We start from the raw sequence: 19431 nt of genomic DNA, 5'->3' as shown, positions 1-19431 counted from the left end.
GTGTGGCGTTAGTGCTAAAGTTAGTGTGGCTAACGTCACACTTGCTACCTAGTTGGTGTTTTGGGACTTAAAAGATGCCTCTGGTTTGTGCTCCAATTTCATGCCACTATAGAGTATTATATATCGTTAGAAAGCTCTGAATGTCAGATTTCTAACGCAACTGAAATCACTTCAATTGACCTCTGTAACTCAAGTATGCTCCTTTGAAAGGGACAGGGTTGCTAGCATAGTGGCTGGCATTATTGGCAAACGTGAGTGCCAATAACATCCGCGATCAAGGGCTGAAAATTGCCAGTTTCTGAAGCTCAACTTAATGTTCACCCCATACTCTTATATATTGTTGGAAAGCCCTGGATGTCTACTTTTCAACGCCTTTGGAAGTGCATCATTTAGAGCTCTACAACTCGAGTTATACTTCTTGAAGGTGAAGAGGTCAGCTGCCTTACTACAGGTTGATACCATGTTCATCTTTTCACTTTCGGGGTAGGTTTTCTCCCTCAAATTTAGTGTCCACTATGTAGTTCCATATATCTTGGAAGCTCCTAGGAATCCTACTTTCAATGCCACTAGAATCACCTCATTGGAAGCTTGTGGCTCAAGTTATTTTGTTTGAAGAAGGCATGGTCAGGCTGCTGGGGTGAGATTTTGCACGTTAATGTCCACGTTAACTACACTAACTGGCCATTAACGTGGGTTCTTCCTTTACTTCACCAAGTTATGGCACTCACCTTTCCCACTAAGTTGGCTTCCCTTCCTTCCACGTAGTCCCCACGTTATGTAACTAACGAGAAGCTAAGTGAGTCTTCTAGCCTTCACAAACGTTAGTGGCACTTCACCTTTTACCCTAACGTTGGCGTTTCCTTTTCCTTCTTCCAAAGTTAATGCCATTAAATTTCTCACTAACGTTGGGGCTTCTCTTTTTTCACGTTAGTGCCCATGTTTAGTGAAGCTAACGGGGTCGCTAACGTGGGTCTTCTTGCCTTTTGCTAACGTAGTTGGCGTTAACATTCTCACTAGCTTTCCAGCTTTCTTCCTTCCACTTTAATGCCATTAGTGCGCTAACGTAGCCACTAACGTGGCTCTTCTCTGCTTCTTTGGTCTGAAATAAGGCCAAACAAATTGTATCAAAGAACATACAAGATAACTTTACTATACATAAGTGTGCTAATAATGCTCAAAATCATACTTTCACTTAGTGTGATCTATTTCATCATATTTACCATGTATATTAACTAAAATTCACCTATGCTGGAGATTTTGTTTCATGCAGAGATTTTTCATGCTTTTGCTCCTTTTATTAGCAGAAATTTTATGAAACTGAATTAAAATTCTTCTGAAAAAGCATAGAAAATAGGCCATGATGCCCTGGCATCAGGTGAGCCCCGGTTCAAGTTGTTCCCAAGAAGTCGGGCATCACAACGGTCAAGAAGGACGACGGTGAATTGGTCACTAAAAGAGTCCAAAATGCGTGGCGAGTATGTATTGACTACAGAAGATTCACGCCGCCACACGAAAAGACCATTACCCCTTACCCTTCATCGATCAGATGCTAGACCGCCTTGGCAGGTAAATCTCACTACTATTTTCTTGATGGGATTTACTGGCTACTTCCAAAATACATATTGCTTCTGAAGATCAGGAGAAGACCACATTTACTTGTCCGTTTGGGCACCTTTGCCTATAAAAGGATGCCATTTGGACATGTAACGCACCCGCTACTTTTTAGCGGTGCATGACGAGTGTCTTCTCCGATCTAATGGAGGAATTGCTTGGAAGTTTTATGGACGACTTCAGCGTTTATGGTATTCTCATTCGATGTTGTTTAGAGAGCTTGGCCAAGGTCCTAGCTAGATGTGTGACACTAACCTTGTTCTTAAATTTTGAAAAATGTCACTTTATGTACAACAAAGATATAGTGTTAGGGACATGTAGTATCTCATGAGGGCATTTCTGTGGACCCGGTCAAGCGTCGATGTATTACTACTTTGCCCCCCTCATCCGTGAGGGGTGCCGTTTTTGCATCAGGATTTACAGCGCTTTTCAGGACTTAGAATTGCTTTCATTTCGGCTACTCAAAAAGATGTGGTTTTGATTTGACAGTGAATGTGTAAACTTTTGAAGAGCTAAGGAAGTTTACCACAACACGATTGTGCGAGGCCAACTGGACGTTGCATTTGAGATAATGTGCGATGCCAACTATGCTGTGATGCCGCGCTTGCACAGCGCGATGGTAAACTCCCTTATGTCATTGCTTACTCTTCTAAGACACTAGATGCAGCACAATCCAACTTTACCACTACCAAAAAAGAACTTTTAGCCATTGTTCATGCTGTAGATAAATTCAAAATCATATTTGCTAGGTTCAAAGATAGTGGTATACACGGATCATGCAGTTTTAAAGTACTTATTGACAAAAAATGAGTCAAAGCCTAGACTCATACGTTGGATCTTGCTTCTGCAAGAATTTGACATTGAGATTAGGGACCAGAGTGGATCTCAAAACCTGGTTGCAGATCATTTAACCCGTATGAGAATTTAAAAACTGATCCACTTCTGATAAATGACTCATTCCCATTGGATAGTTTGCATGCTGTGTCGAATAGCTTTCCTTGGTTTGCCCCAATGGCGAACTACTTGGTTGCAAGAATCTTCCCTCCCAACTTTTCGAAAAACCAAAGGGACAAGTTGAGGAGTGATTCCAAATACTATATTTAGGATGACGCTCACTTGTGGAAGAGAGGCGTGGACCAAGTAATTCGAAGATGTGTCCCGGAATCAGAATTCCAACCAATTCTTGAAGCTTGTCATTCGTCCGAATGTGGTGGCCACTTCGGCCCACAACGGACCGCTAAAAAAGTGTTGGACTGTGGATTCTGGTGGCCAACCTTATTCAAGGATGATAACCGGTTATGTATGTCTTGCCATCAGTGTCAGAAGTCAGGGAACGCATCCCAAAGGGATGAAATGCCTCAGCAACCTATGTTGTTCTCTGAGATATTTGATGTATGGGCATTGATTTTATAGGACCGTTTCCCAACTCTAGTGGGTATCTGTATATTCTGTTAGCGGTTGACTACATGTCAAAGTGGGTAGAGGCCGTACTTACCTGCCTTGATGACGCTAATACCATTGTTTCTTTCATAAGGAATCACATTGTATGCCGTTATGGGTCGCCACGAGCAATCGTGAGCGACCAAGGATCCCACTTTTGTAACAGGAAGGTAGAAGCATTGCTCAAGCGCTATGGAGTGACGCATAAGGTTGCTACTGCTTATCATCCGCAAACAAATGGGCAAGTGAAAGTGTCCAACCGGGAAATCAAGAGAATCCTGGAAAAAGTGGTCAATCCACAAAGAAAGGATTGGAGCCTCCGGTTAGGAGATGCATTATGGGCGTATAGAATGGCCTACAAGACTCCGATAGGGATGAGCCCTTTCCGGATCGTCTATGGTAAGGCATGCGACCTTCCGGTGGAGATTGAGCATCGAGCCTATTGGGCGGTAAAGCAGTACAACATGGATCTAGCCAAGGCGGGTGAAGCTAGGAAGCTACAACTGGAGGAGCTTAAATGTTTGAGGAATGAGTCATATGAGAATGCCCGAATCTACAAAGAAAAGACTAAAGCATTCCATGACCATCACATTCGGAAGAAGGACTTTCAAGAAGGTGATGACGTCCTCCTCTACAACTCAAGGCTCCGATTTATGCCTGGCAAGCTCCGCTCTAGATGGGAAGGACCTTTCAAGGTGAAGGAGATGAAGCCCTACAGAGTGGTGGAATTGTTTGATCCCAAAAGTGAAGTAACTTTCAAGGTGAATGGACATAGAGTGAAGAAGTATCATGGTTGCAAGCCTCCAAGGGAGCTAGAGGTGTACATATTGAAGGATGCACCAAGAAGAGAGGAAGGTTAAGAAAAGGACCGTCCAACTTAAGGACGTTAAAGAAAAGTGCTTGGTGGGAGGCACCCCACCATGGTAAGATCTTCCTTGTTTATACCATCTTATTTGTATTCTTAGTTTCTTGAGAATTTTGTGGTCTTTTGATGATTGATTGAGTGCATAGGAATGTTAGTTTTGCTGATTTTATTGGATAGGAAGAATGTTCATGTAAATAGGATGTGAAAAGGATAAGGAAAACACAAATTTTTCTTTGAAGAGGGACACCGACGCACCAGCGCACAGTGCGCGCGCGCGCCGGTAGCAAAATTCCACTCTTGGGCCAAATACCCGAGAGTTATGCCCACTTCATGCCCAACTCGCGCTAGGCACTCACGCGTTTGCGTACATGCCGCCTGCGCGCACTCTGGCAATTTAACCATCGACGCGCTAGCGCACGGTGCCCGCGCGCGCCGATGGCGATATGTGAACTCCCTGGTACAAGAACCAGAGAGTTGTGCCACAATTGGGCCAACCTTGTGCCAACACCCATGCGTCCGCGCGTATTGCGCATCCGCACCAGTGGCAAAACACCTCAAGCACGCGTCCGCGCAAGGTGCGCGCCTGCGCGCCTGCCTCACTAACTCACTCTGGTACAAAAACCAGAGACTTGAGCCAACTTTGTGCCACTTTTGTGCCTGAGGCACAACCTCTCTCGCGCGCGCGCCTCTGACGCACCCGCGCCATCTGCTAGCACCGTCACCGATGCGCCAGCGCACCTTGCGCGCACGCCGGTTGCGCACATCAGTTTAATACCTTCGCGCCTGCCCTGTTTCCCTTTCTTTAAATTCTCTTTTCTCTTCTTTAGTTTCTTTTTCTTTTCCATCCATCATTTCTCTTCTCTTCTTCTTCTTCCACAATCCACCACCATTGTCTCTGGCCGCTCACCGGTGACAACCACTTTTTCCGGTTGCACTACACTTCTCTTATTTTCCCTCTCATCCTCACAAAAGAAGGTTCAACTTTGTTCTTTCATACTCATCAAGGTTTTTCTCCTTCCTTTCCTTTACTTCCACTTTCCCTTGCCTTATTTCTTCTAGTTAGATGCCTCTTATTGCTTTATTTAGTCTCTCTTTTACTTGCATGATGATGTTTCTTGCTTTTATTTGCTTCTTTTTCCTTTTTCCTTATTTCTCCATGGATGTTGAATTTGAGCTTAATTTGAATTAATGGATCTTTTGTCATTCTTTCTTTAACCTTTGCTATTGTGTGATGTTTATGTGATGATTGATGTTCTATTTTGGGATTTAAATTGGTTTAGTATCTCATAATTGCTCATTGCTTGTTTATTGCACGCCAAGTGTTTGAGGAAATGCACATATACCATTTCGGCTCAATTTAGCCATGTATTTCCAAATTGGTGCTCTCTCCTCATTCATTTGCTTTCTCTTAAATGCATTGAGTCCAATTTGTGTGTTTTAAGTTTATATTTGCCAATTAGATATTAATTAAACATGACTTACTTTTTTATTTTGGATATTTGAGACTACTCTTCTCATGCCATTGCATGCTTTACTTCCTCTTGCATCCCATGCCAAGTGTTATGACCCTTGCTTTTACATCTACCACGAGCATTACAATTCACTTGCATGTCTTTTGTCAAATTGATTCTTAGGTTTAATGTTTTCCTTCATTCTCTCCCTTTTTAGGATGGCCACCAAGAAAGGCAAGGAGATAGCTTCAAGGAAATCGGCCGCAAAAAGGGCACCCCAAAAATCAAACTCTAAGGCGCGTTCTTCAGTAGGAGCAAAACCCCTATCTAAGAAAGGAAAGACAACCGCTCCAATTGATGAGAATGACAAGGGCAAACCGGCGAGAGATTCTTCAAGGTTTCCCAACCGCTTCTGTGAACTTATGTTCCCCTCCATAGCGGTAAGGAACTATCACCCCGAGCATCTACTCGCTCCATCGGACAAGGTTGCTCCTTATATTTTGCCCCGTATTGAACAGCGTGGATGAGAGTTTCTCTTGAGGAAACCAAGGGAAATCAACCTCTCTTGGGTAGAAGAATTCTACACCAACTACCATCTTCCATCTCTTCAATCGGTATACATGCGCCGCAAGCAAGTTTCAGTTTCAGAAGAGGCTATTCAACAAGTGCTTAATGTCTTACCAGTGCCAAGTGACATGGATGGCTACCAAGAAGTCCTACATCAGCGAGGAAAGTATGGATTTAATTGGGACTCGATTCTCCGAGACATTGCCGAGCCAGAGGCATTTTGGACCTAAGGTCGACTCCGGATGAGGCCTAAGTCCATTGACGCTCGCTTCCTCACTATGGATGCTAGAGCTTGGGCCCAGATCCTATCTCATTATGTGCTACCTAGCACCCACAAGTCATCTCTTACGGCAGACCTCGCCTTGCTTGTTTGGTGTGTTCTCACGGAGAAGCCGGTGAACATCCCGCCTCTTGTCAAGCAAGCGATGAGTCAAGTTCACGACCGGGGTAATTTGCCATTTCCAGCATTGGTGTCTGACTTAGTTGCTGCTGCGGGTGTTTCTTGGGAAGCCAAGGATAAGAAGATTATGGTTCCGGCTAAGGGCGATGTGGTCCCAAGCGGAAAATACCTACACCTTCCCATGAACAAACCAAGCATCGACATGGCCCCACCGCTTCTTTTTCCTTCTAGCTCATCATTACCACCACTGATATCCACACATCAAAGGATATAAGATCTTCACCGGAAACTTGATAGATATGAGCGGTGCAACCACCGCCGATATACTTACATCAAGAAGCTTATGCGTTGTGTTACCCCTAGCATGGAGGAACCCGAAATGTTCACATCTACCTCAAACCCAAGTGATGGGAACTCTGATGAAGGGGATAGTGAAATTTCCGATCCCGACCGTCCCTTGCGTATTATTCGTAGCACGGAGGACCGTGGTAATTTCTAAAGTGTGGGGAGGTCGTTCGACCGATCTCCATGGGTAACATTCTCTTCCCCTCAATACCCATGGATTTATTTTTCTTTTTATATTGCATGTGTAGTTAGTCTTGCTTGTAAATACCCTTTGCATGATAGTTAGTTTCTATAGAGTTACTTGGTCAAAACAATAACTTTCTTTCCAAGAAACTGTGTTCTGGGTGGCCTACCAAAAATTCTAAAAATTCTTTTTGTAGTAAACTTGCTTTAAGAATGTATTTTGGAACATAGTGATTGAGCTAAGAACACAAGCATGAAAGTTTTGAGCCTATTTCATGGTTACATCTTTTAACCATTATTTCCATTCTTGTGTGCATATCTCTCTCTCTCTCTCTATGATTGTGATCCTTGCTTTGTCTGATTCTATATGTCCATTGCTTTGTGCATGAATGCATTTACATGATTGAGGCCATCATTTCAATAGTCACTTCTCCCAAATAGCCTTAACCCTTGTATCTACCATTGCTAACCAATTTTGAGCCTTTGATAAACCCTTTTGTTCTTAAATAGAGCACATCAACAACCCTAAGTGAAAAATCATAAATGTCCCTGAATTTGAATCCTTGATTGGCTTAGGTAAGTTAGGATGTGTATCATTCAAATAGGAGGGTATACTTGGGAAATTCGAGTAGATATATAGGTATGTAATTGTAGTGTAATTGAAAATTCTAGGATTTTGGGAACATACTCATGTGTTGAATGATTAAACCGTATGCATTGACACTTTGGTTCACAAAGAAACCCCAAGAAAAGGGGATGTATAAAAAAAAAAACGCAGAAATGAAAGGGGACAAAGACGCCCCAAGATAAAGTAATAAAAACAATGCATATGGGGTGTGAATTGAAAAGAATGCATGAGTATGCAAAAAGGGTAAAATTCAAGGGTAGCTAGGAATGTATTGTAGTTTTATAGGTTGTTCTATGTGTCTAGTGGATCCTAGGTTGATCAAGGACTCAAATTTTAAACCCACTTGGCCATATACACCCTTACCTTCACCCTAGCCCCGTTACAACCCATGAATAAGACCTCATGATACCTGTAAGCATGCATTAAGTAATTGTTAATTGTTAGATGAAAGACAAATCTTGGAAAGCATGATTAGGAGAAGATTGAGTGACGAACCCTATACACTTGAGCGAATAGAGCGGATACACTTCCGGTGAGGGTTCGATGCTCAATGCTTGTTCCCGGCTTTCACAAGCGTTCGTTTAGCAAGTCATATGCACTCTTTAGTGGTATTCAACTTGGTAGGATTCATGAAGCACAAACTCTTTTCACCCTATATGTTCATACATATTCTTGGAGGATAGATTTAATCTTGACCAAGTAGATAGATGATATTACATTAGTTGCATGCATCCACTTAGGTAGTTGCATTTCATAAATCCTTTTTCACCATGATCTTTGGTCTTTTTATTTTTAAGCATGAGGACATGCTCGGTTTAAGTGTGGGGAGATTTGATAAACCCCGATTTTGTGGTTTATGTTGTGCTTATTTTGGGGGATTTTATCAACATTTCTCGCATCTATTCATAAGAAATGCATGGTTTTGTGTTCACTTCCCAATATTGCTCCATGATGGAAAACATGCTTATTTTGCCTTAAAATTGCCATATTTTAATCCTCTTCTATTGCCATTCGATGCTGTGATGTATTTGTTGAGTAATTTCAGAAATTATAGGATAGGAATGACTTAGAAGAGAGGGAGAAAGCATGTACAAAAAGGGAGGAACATGAGGAATTGAGATCTTCGGAAAAGCAGCATCGGCGCGCTCGCGCACTCCACGCGCACGCGTGGATGGGATTGGCTGGAAGCGGCGCGCAAGGATGGACGCCTCCGCGCGGATCAGGAAATTTTTATCTACGCGCACGCGCAATTGGCGCGCACGCATGGCGCGCAGGCGTGGAAAGCTGCACGTGACCTCATTAAAGGAAATCGTGCCTGGTGATTTCTGAGGCTCATTAGGCCCAATTTCAAGCTGTTTCTGCATGGAAAAAGACCCAAGGATGCTAGGGGAAAGGGGGAGATCACTCATTTTACACTAGGACATAATTTTTAGCTAGTTTTTGGTTCTTTTGTTGTTCTAGAGAGAGAAACCCTTGTTCCTCTCTAGATCTAGTTTTAATTTGATTGTCCTTTGTTGATTTGTGACTTGGATCTTGTTAATTACTAGTTTTAATTGTTCAATTTGAATTCCTTATTACAATTTTGCTTATATCTTGTGATAGTTTATGAATTCTTGTCAATTATCATTTTATACCCATTTCATGAATGTTATGAATCTTGACTTGTTAATGTTACATTGATGATTTCTATGTTTAGCTTTGTTGTTTGGATGATCATATGTTGATAATTGTTAGTGGGTATTTGTGAATTTCAATTTAATTGCCCTTTTGAACATGTCTTTTGTTAATGCTTACCAAGTGTTTGATGAATTGTTTAATTTGATTATAGAGTAGTCTTTTTCACTCTTGGCCTAGGTCAAGGGAATTGGGTAAACTTGAGTCATTGGGTCTAATAGATTTGATGATTTGTGAGTCCTAGGTGGTCAATTTGATACTCATTGACGCCAACCCACTACTAATCTAATTAGTAGGTAGATTGGGACTTATAGGTTGATGTGATCAGGGCCATTTGATGTACTTCAAGTTTAGGGGTAGATATCACGTACTTAAGACTTTGAGAGTAGACTTAATGAGCTTGGTTTTTTATAATTGTCAAGATATAGTTGTTAGACAAGGATGGTGACCCCAATTCCCAAGCCTAGCCAAGAGTTGCTTTTATTATTCATATTTGAAAAACAATTTTCTCAACCAATTGCTTTAGTTGTAGTTCCTTGTTTGGGTTATAATAGAATTAAGTGGAATGTTGTTTATTCATTGAAGTTGCTCATGTTTTGCTTAGTCAATTGAACTAGTTGACGCATTTTAAGATTACTTGCTTGTTAAGATTCCCATTTATTTTCATGCTCATAACTCACAACTCCGGATTTCTAACTAATGTCAAAGCACATGTTTGCCCATTCCTTGTGAGACGACCCAAGGTTTGAATACTTCGGTTATTTCTATTGGGGTTGAACTTGTGACAACCAAATCCCTCTTCTAAATTTGACCCCCGAGAATTGTTGTTAGTAGAGCTATACTTGCAACGCAGTTTTATTAAAGAGAATCTTTACCAATACACCCTTGGGACCGTGTCACCAACGCCCAAGGGAGAAGAGACCAGTGTCCAAATGCCCAAAAAGGATCCCCTAGCCAGCGTTCAATGCCCTAGAAGCCTCCTAGCACGTGGATCTCAATCAAGCTAAGCCCAAACACTCACCAAGTGGGCTCTGGAAGTGGATTTTCTCACTAAGAGACTATTTTACCCCTCTTATGTAATCCTTAGTCATTAGCCTAGTATTTATTTAAGAACTCTTACACTTTTAGGGGATTCGAACATAGAACTTTGACACTTTACACGTTTACATTGTATTTTCTATCAGTATGAGTTTCTAAACCTCCTAGGTTGAGGGGAGGAGCTCTGCTGAGTTTTATGGATTAATAAAGTATTACTGTTTTATCTTCAATCCGTGTTTGGTTATCTATTCTAAGATGTATCTTCGTTCTTCATCCTTATGAATGCATTGAACTGGCATAAGGTTATCTCATTCTATATGGGTTCAGAGTGAGTCTTTCATCGGACAATGATGAACCACTAGCTTGATTATACATCTTTTAGACGGCTAATCTCCGACTTTGTTGGGAACTTCTCGAGACACCAGTTCAGTCGAGGTGTGGGGAGATTAGAGTCTTTGTGGTAAAGGCTAAAATCAAAGGCGCAACATTCTCTGATCTGCAAGATTCAACCTTGTCTGTGGCATTTTGAGTAGGATCACTAAGGAGAATAGACTGTAGGAGCTTCACCCTCAATCAGACTGGATCCGCACTAACCCTGGGGTTCAGATATGGAGGAGCATTAGTGACCTCTCATGAAAGGCGTTGATCACATACAACCTGTCATAGAAGAAATCATTCACAGTTGGAGGAAACAGTAAAACCGAATTGATCCAGAAGAATAAAGCATCTCCGAAGCCTTGACCATCTTCTTATCATTGCTTTCACCATCAACTAAGTAACGTTTTATTTATTTTGCTTTTATGCACTTTTAATAACCAACCAACTTTTCTATCCGCCTGACTAAGATCTACAAGATAACCATAGCTTGCTTCAAATCACAATCCTCATGGGATCGACTCTGACTCACTCAGGTATTACTTAGATGACCCAGTGCACTTGCTGGTTCAGTTGTGCGAAGTTTAATTTCGCACAATAAAAACATACTCCGTCTCCTTGTTCTCAAGTTGAGATTCTAAAATCTCTTTCATGCTCCGCTCTTCGATTGATTTTCCATATTCATCCAGGGAAATGCTTTGGTTGTGGCATGAAACCCATGAATCCAAGCTAGCTTTAATTTTAACAAGGTTAGCCTCGTTAGCTTCGTACGTCTTTTGGGCTTCCTCTTGGTCCTTTTGAAGTATGATTGCTTGAAGCCGATCCATTAATTCATTGAGACGATCCTATGGCCCTTGTTCCACTTGGTTGACATAATTAGGATCATGGAGGGTTATGGTGGGAAGAAGAGTTCTTCATGTGGTTGAAAGTTCTCATATATGGGAGGTGGTGGTTCAACGGGTGCTCGTTCATAATGGTCCTAAGGGTGTGCACAAGGAGGATATGGATTTGGATCGTATGGAGGTAATTGGTGGAAATAGAACGTGGATTGAGATTATGGTGGTTGAGGATTATGTTGAGAGTATGGTGCATCGAATAATGGTGGTTGAGTGGCATAATCATGATAATAACCATCATATCCATTGGAATGATATGCATCATAGGTGGTGTTGCAGTCATAGTAGCTTGGTTGAGGAGGTTGCCATGAGAATTGCTCATATAGATGTGGCTCCCTTCTCAATAATTCTTCCCTCCCATAATGTGAGCCATCATTAAAGTTTCCACTACCAACAACATAGTCATAATCATACCTAAAATCACAAGGATATGAATTCATATGGAAAAGAGAAAATCAAAACAAGAATGTCAAAAAGCAAAGAAAAAACAAACTCCTAACTACTAGCAAAACCGAGAAATAACCAAAAAGCAAGATATTCACAATAGCCAACAATATAACACCATTGTAATTCCCCAGCAACGGTGCCAAAAACTTAAAATAAGGTTTTCATCGGCTTAGAATTTCATCTCAATAAAAGAAATCGCTTCGTTGCAAGTTGATGCCAAGGCATCTTAGGCTAGTTTCACTAGCATTTTTCTGTTAGTTTTAGTTGTTTTATGCATTTTCTTGAGCTTAAAGTAACCAAGAATGGTTAAATGAATAACAAAACAATGAACCATCCAAACAGTATGATTTTGATGCAAATTCCATGAGTTTTAGTTATATTACTTGAATGCTATGAATGGAAGAATTCTCATGAAATTTTGCAAGACTTTGATGCAATTGTTTGGATGATTTCAGGAAAGAAGAGGCTAGGCAAGGAAGCAACAAAATCAATAAAGGAAGCTTGAATATCACATGTGGAGTTTAAGTTCCAGTTTAAGCTTAAACTGGAGCTTAAACGCCAGAATCATGAAGGCTAAGAAATGCTGAAACTGAAGTTTAACCTCCAGTTTAAGGTTAAACTGGAGGTTAAACGGCAGAATGAAAGTCTCACCAAAGAAGCATTTCCACGTTTAACCTCCAGTTTAACCTTAAACTGGAGGTTAAACGCCAGAATGAGAATTCCACTCAGGAAGCATTTCCACGTTTAACCTCCAGTTTAACCTTAAACTGGAGGTTAAACGCCAGAAATGGGAAATGCACCAGGGAGCCAATTCCACGTTTAAGCTCCAGTTCAACCTTAAACTGGAGCTTAAACGTGTTCGACCAAGTTTTCTCCTCCAGGGTTGCTTTCTCCATTTCCACGTTTAAGCTCCAGTTTAACCTTAAACTGGAGCTTAAACGTGTTCGACACCTCCAGGGCTACCTTTCTCAGCTTCCACGTTTAAGCTCCAGTTTAACCTTAAACTGGAGCTTAAACGTGTTCGACCTCCAGGATGGCTTTCTCTATTTCCACGTTTAAGCTCCAGTTTAACCTTAAACTGGAGCTTAAACGTGTTCGACCTCCAGGGCTGCCTTTCCTATCTCCACGTTTAAGCTTCAGTTTAACCTTAAACTGAAGCTTAAACGTGTTCGACTAAGTTACCCTCCAGGGCTGCCTTCTTCCATTTCCACGTTTAAGCTTCAGTTTAACCTTAAACTGAAGCTTAAACATGCTCCCACAAAAGGCATCACTGGAAGTGTCTGGCGTTTAAGCTGCAGTTTAAGCTTAAACTGCAACTTAAACGCCACTCTTGGAAAAGGTTTCTGGGCCAAAAATATTGCGGTTTAAGTTAGTATTTGAACACAAACATTAACTTAAACTTACTCTGGTATGAAACCCAAATGAATATCATGGTTTATGGGATTGGGCCTGAAGGATTGATGAGTCTGAAATTTCAATTTATTGAGTCATGTGTCTTTATTTGATTATCACTAAGTTGGCTCAATGAATATTACAGAATTTGGATCAACAGCCTCATCAAGATTATGGATCATAAACCCAAGGCAAAAGGAAAGCAGGGAGAGGCCTCAAAGCCCAAGAAACACAACAGAAGCTCAATATAGAAAGTGTATAAATAGGATAGAATTTAAGTTAGGAAGGACTTTTACCTTTTCATTTAGCTAGTTTTCATATCTTTGAATTGAATTCAGAGCTATGACTCACTAAACCCCCTTTCATTGGGTTAGGGAGCTCTATTGTAATTCAATGAATCAATAATAGTTTATCTTCTTCTTCAATCTTTTCTCTTGAATTTTGTTAGAAAGCTTCTCGATCTAATTCCATTGGGTAGTTGTCTTGGGAAAGAAACTACCCATAATTGGAATCCTTCGGAACCTTGGGAAAGGAATGGAGGATTCATGCTAGAGAAGCTTTCTCACAGTGAATTGGATTGGGGTTTGGATGGATATTGTGACATGTAATCCTACCAAATTGTGGTTCATGAAACTGTGTGGTATAATCAGTGATCGAGCATCATCTCTTCTTATGAACATTTAAACCAAGGGATTGGGAATTTGTTTGTTTTTAGAGAAAATTGGTGAGCCAAGGGATTGGGATCCAATCATATAAGATTGTCAAGCAAAATTCAATGAACGCATTGGTTGAGGAAGGGATAAACATGTTTTGATTCGGAGATCTCAATATCTCCTATAACCCAATGAATTCCCATTTCTGATTTCCACTTTCTCTTTACATTATGCAACTCAATTCATGCAATCACCCCCATTCCCTTTTAATTTCAGCAATTTAGCTTCTGCTCTTTAATTCATGCAATTTAAGATTCCGCCATTTCAATTTCTTGTCATTTACGTTTCCCGCCAATTTTACATTCCGCAATTCTCATCTAAATCTTGATTCCGCTCAACTAGAACACACTTCTAATCCGAATTGCTCACTCAACCAATCCTTGTGGGATTCGACCTCACTCTATTGTGAGTTTTTACTTGACGATAACCGGTGCACTTGCCGGAAGGAATTTTGCCGATCGTGCAATTTCCTAAATCGTGGCATAACAAGTTTATGCGCATCAAGTTTATGGCGCCGTTGCCGGGGATTGGTTTTCGATTGACAATTCTCAAAATTGGAAGTTAACTAGATTGAGCACATTTTTTTTGTTTTGATTAATTCAGTACAAGTTACTTGTTGAATTTTAATTTCTGCACTCTGTTACATGCTTTCTTTCTTTATGCTTTTAAATTCAAGCAACTAACTCACTGACTCACTAACTGTTTGAATTAATTCCTCAACTGCTCTAACCATACTCTTCCATTAACCAAGAGTATTTCACTTGTTTGTTGCCTGTGCTGTGTTCTTTTATGACAGGTAGGAGAGGAGAGACATCAACTCCTCCATATACCGAACCAGAGAGGACCCTTCATAGACTTAGAAGGGAAGCAAGAGGGAAGAGAATACTGGGAGAAGAAGAATCTGAAGGAGAATCTGAGGACAATTTTGAGGAAGCTTTAGATCTCAACATGGATAGAGAAATTCACAACCATGAGAGAGCTGATGGAAACAATGCCATTCCTGAGAGGAGGGTTCTTAGTTCATACATAAACCCAACCTCTGGGAATTGTGGTAGCAGCATCCAGAAACCACCCATTCAGGCCAACAATTTTGAGCTCAAACCACAGCTAATATCACTTGTGGAGAATCATTGTTCATTTGGTGGAAGTGCTAATGAAGACCCAAACCAACATCTCACAAAATTCCTGAGAATTTGCGACACTGTGAAGTCCAATGGAGTCCAGGAAGATGCCTATAAATTGCTTTTGTTCCCATTTTCACTTAGGGACAAGGCAGCTAAGTGGCTGGAATCATTCCCAAGGGAGAGCCTAACAACATGGGACGAGGTGGAAAGCAAGTTTTTGGCACGTTTCTACCCCCCACAAAAGGTCAATAGGCTTCGATCTGAGGTTCAGACTTTTAGACAACAAGATGGTGAAACTCTCTACGAGGCATGGGAGAGATTCAAGGATTTGACAAGGAAATGCCCACCAGACATGTTCCATGACTGGGTGCAATTGCATATTTTCTATGATGGACTATCTTATGAATCAAGGAAGGCTGTAGACCATTCATCAGGAGGTTCATTGAACAGGAAAAAGACTGTGGAAGAAGCCATTGAAGTGATTGAGACAGTGGCTGAGAATGAGTACTACTATGCATCAGAGAGACACAACACTAAGGGAGTCATGGAGCTGAACCATGTTGATACAATTCTAGCCCAAAACAAGGTGTTTGCCAAGCAACTAGCAGAGCTCACCAGGAAATTAGAAACAAAACAAGTGGCGGCAATACACACACAAGATCAAGAGGAAGAAAACACTGAAGGAGGTGATCGGGAAGAGGCCAACTATGTGGGAAACCAACAAAGGCAATCATATGATCCACATTCCAACACTTACAACCCAGTATGGAAAAACCACCCAAACTTTGGGTGGGGAAACCAACAAACCCAACCACAAAACCACAAACCTTACAACCACAACCAACATAATGATTCCACATACCAAAAATCTAACCAAAGATCATACCAAGCCACACAAAACACTTACTCTCAACCACCATATCATGGCCAAAATAATCAACCTACCCAACCTAACCCGAACCAACAATTTCAAGATCAATTAAATAGGATAGAAGGAATGCTTGCAACCATGAGTCAAGACATAACCGAATTGAAAGCTTTTAAGGAAGAAGTAAATTCTAACCTGCAAAACCAAGGAGCTGCCATCCAGAAGCTAGAAAATCAAATTGTGTATTTGTCTAAGCAAACCCCTGGGACAAGCGTTTCTCATGCTGCCAAGGCTATTGCAAGGGAAGAATGTAAGGCTATAACCTTCAGAAGTGGGAAAAATCTAAAGGAGATCTCAAAGGAAACCACAGAGGATGAAGCAAAGGAAAATGTGAGAGATAAGGAACAAGGACAATCTTTTACATCGTCTGCAGCAAAAGAAAAAGAAAAAGAGGTCCTGAAGCCTTATACACCTAAGGCACCATATCCTCAACGTTTGATGAAAAGTGAAAAGGATGGCCAATTCTCCAGGTTCTTGGAGATTTTCAAGAAGCTTCAAATCAACATTCCCTTTGCTGAGGCAATAGAGCAAATGCCACTATATGCAAAATTCTTAAAGGAATTGATGACCAAGAAGAGAAGCTGGAGAAATGAGGAAACTGTGTTGTTAACTGAAGAATGCAGTGCCATCATTCAGCACAAATTACCTCAGAAATTGAAGGATCCAGGCAGTTTCCAAATCCCCTGCATCATAGGAGAAGTCATGGTGGAGAAGGCCTTGTGTGACTTAGGGGCCAGTATCAATTTGATGTCTCTAACAATGATGAGAAGAATGAAGATTGAGGAAGCCAAACCAACAAGAATGGCCCTCCAATTGGCAGATCGAACTTTTAAATTCCCTCATGGGATAGTTGAGGATTTGTTGGTGAAAGTGGGAGATTTTATATTTCCTGCTGATTTTGTGGTGTTAGATATGGAGGAAGAAGCCAAACCTTCAATAATTCTGGGAAGACCTTTCCTGGCTACTGCTGGAGCTATCATAGATGTACAAAAGGGTGAACTCACTCTTAGACTACATGATGAGAAATTGGTGTTTAACGTATTCAAGGCAATGAGCTATCCATCAGAATCACTAAGGGAATGCATGAGGGTGGATGTAGTGGACATTGCAGTACAAGAAACCTTTGAGGAAACAACAAAGGAAGTGGCAGAGGAGGAGTTCACCAAGGACATAGAAGTTAGTGACATCAAGGCTGCTGAAACAACCATGCCAAGCATGCCAGAGATAGTGAAAGAAGAGAAGGAAGCACCAAAACCTGAGCTCAAAGCATTGCCCCCTAATCTCAAGTATGCATACTTGGGTAGTGATGAGAGTCATCCTGTTATCATTAGCTCTGCCCTGAGTCAAGAACAGGAAGAAGAATTGATCAAGGTGCTACAAACTCATCAAGATGCCATTGGATGGACCCTAGCTGATTTGAAGGGGATAAGTTCATCCATATGCATGCATAAAATCTTGTTAGAAGAGGATGCTAGAGTCTCCATCCAATCTCAGAGACGATTGAATCCCGTCATGAAAGAAGTGGTACAAAAGGAGGTCATGAAGTTATGGCAGGCAGGGGTAATCTACCCCATTTCTGATAGCCCATGGGTTAGTCCCATCCATGTAGTTCCCAAGAAAGGTGGCATAATTGTGGTGCCAAATGAGAGGAACGAACTCATACCCACAAGAACTGTCACTGGGTGGAGGATGTGCATAGACTACAGAAAGCTCAATGAAGCCACCAGAAAAGATCATTTCCCACTCCCATTCATGGATCAGATGCTTGAAAGGCTTGCAGGACATGCTTACTATTGCTTTTTGGATGGATACTCAGGCTATAATCAGATAGTAGTTGATCCTAGAGATCAAGAGAAAACATCATTTGTTTGTCCATATGGAGTTTTTACTTATAGACGCATGCCCTTTGGATTGTGCAATGCACCTGCCACTTTCCAAAGATGCATGCTGTCCATCTTTTCGGACATGATTGAAAAATTTATTGAGGTCTTCATGGATGATTTTTCTGTGTTTGGAGATTCTTTTCCTAGCTGCCTACACCACCTTGCCTTGGTGCTTAAGAGGTGCCAAGAGACTAACCTAGTATTAAACTGGGAAAAGTGTCATTTCATGGTCACAGAAGGAATAGTCCTTGGCCACAAAATCTCTAATAGAGGCATTGAGGTGGACAGAGCTAAGGTGGAACTCATTGAAAAACTACCTCCACCAAGTAATGTCAAGGCAGTTAGGAGTTTTTTGGGACACACTGGTTTTTACAGAAGGTTTATTAGAGACTTTTCTAAAATAGCCAAACCTTTGAGTAACTTGCTTGTCTCTGATACACCCTTTGTATTTGATAAAAATTGCATGCTAGCCTATGAACTTTTGAAGCAAAAACTTTCCTCTGCACCTATCATTGCCCCACCTGATTGGAACTTACCTTTTGAACTGATGTGTGATGCATCAGACCTTGCTATTGGGGCAGTGTTAGGACAAAGGAAAGACAATTTGGTACATGTGATTTATTATGCCAGTAAAGTCTTGAATGATAACCAAAGGAATTACACAACCACTGAAAAAGAACTCTTGGCAATAGTATTTGCATTTGACAAATTTAGATCCTATCTCATTGGATCTAAAGTCATTGTCTTCACTGATCATTCAGCTTTAAAGTACTTACTTGCTAAACAAGAATCCAAACCAAGACTTATTAGATGGGTTCTTTTGTTGCAGGAATTTGACATTGAAATCAAAGACAAGAAGGGTGTAGAGAACAAGGTGGCAGACCATTTATCAAGGATACCATGTGAAGAAGGAAGCGCACAAAGCACACATATAAATGAGTGCTTTCCTGATGAACAACTCATGGTAATTCACAAGGCACCCTGGTTTGCATACATAGCAAACTTCAAGGCCACTGGGAGTTTGCCGTTGGAATTTAACAAGCATCAAAGGAAGAAATTGGTAAATGATGCCAAATACTTCATCTGGGACGAACCATACTTGTTCAAAAAATGTTCGGATGGCATACTCAGAAGATGCATATCAGAGGAAGAAGGAAGGGAAGTCCTATGGGACTGCCATGGCTCCATTTATGGAGGACATTTTGCAGGAGAAAGAACAGCAGCTAAGGTGTTGCAGTGTGGTTTTTATTGGCCCACTATCTTCAAAGATGCAAAGGAACTAATGAAGCACTGCCATGAATGCCAGAAAGCGGGGAACCTGCCAAGAAGAAATGAAATGCCACAACAATTCATTCTGGAACTTGAATTGTTTGATGTATGGGGGATAGATTTCATGGGACCCTTTCCCTCCTCATACTCAAATAATTACATTCTTGTGGCAGTAGACTATGTCTCCAAATGGGTTGAAGCA

The 19431-nt window shown here is 41.1% G+C and overlaps 1 non-coding gene across 1 annotated transcript; it reads right to left on the bottom strand.

Annotated features, from left to right (window-relative positions):
• Nucleotides 1–15399: 15399 nt before the first annotated feature.
• LOC112773952 (small nucleolar RNA R71) lies at nt 15400–15503 on the bottom strand. The gene has a single exon (XR_003188471.1). It is a non-coding gene; the product is annotated as a small nucleolar RNA R71 (small nucleolar RNA).
• Nucleotides 15504–19431: the final 3928 nt, after the last annotated feature.

The sequence above is a fragment of the Arachis hypogaea genome, chromosome 18, assembly GCF_003086295.3.
Source record: "Arachis hypogaea cultivar Tifrunner chromosome 18, arahy.Tifrunner.gnm2.J5K5, whole genome shotgun sequence".
Lineage (NCBI taxonomy): Eukaryota > Viridiplantae > Streptophyta > Magnoliopsida > Fabales > Fabaceae > Arachis > Arachis hypogaea.
The sequence above is the reverse complement of the archived record's forward strand: the minus strand, read 5'-3'. Positions and strand labels throughout refer to the sequence as shown.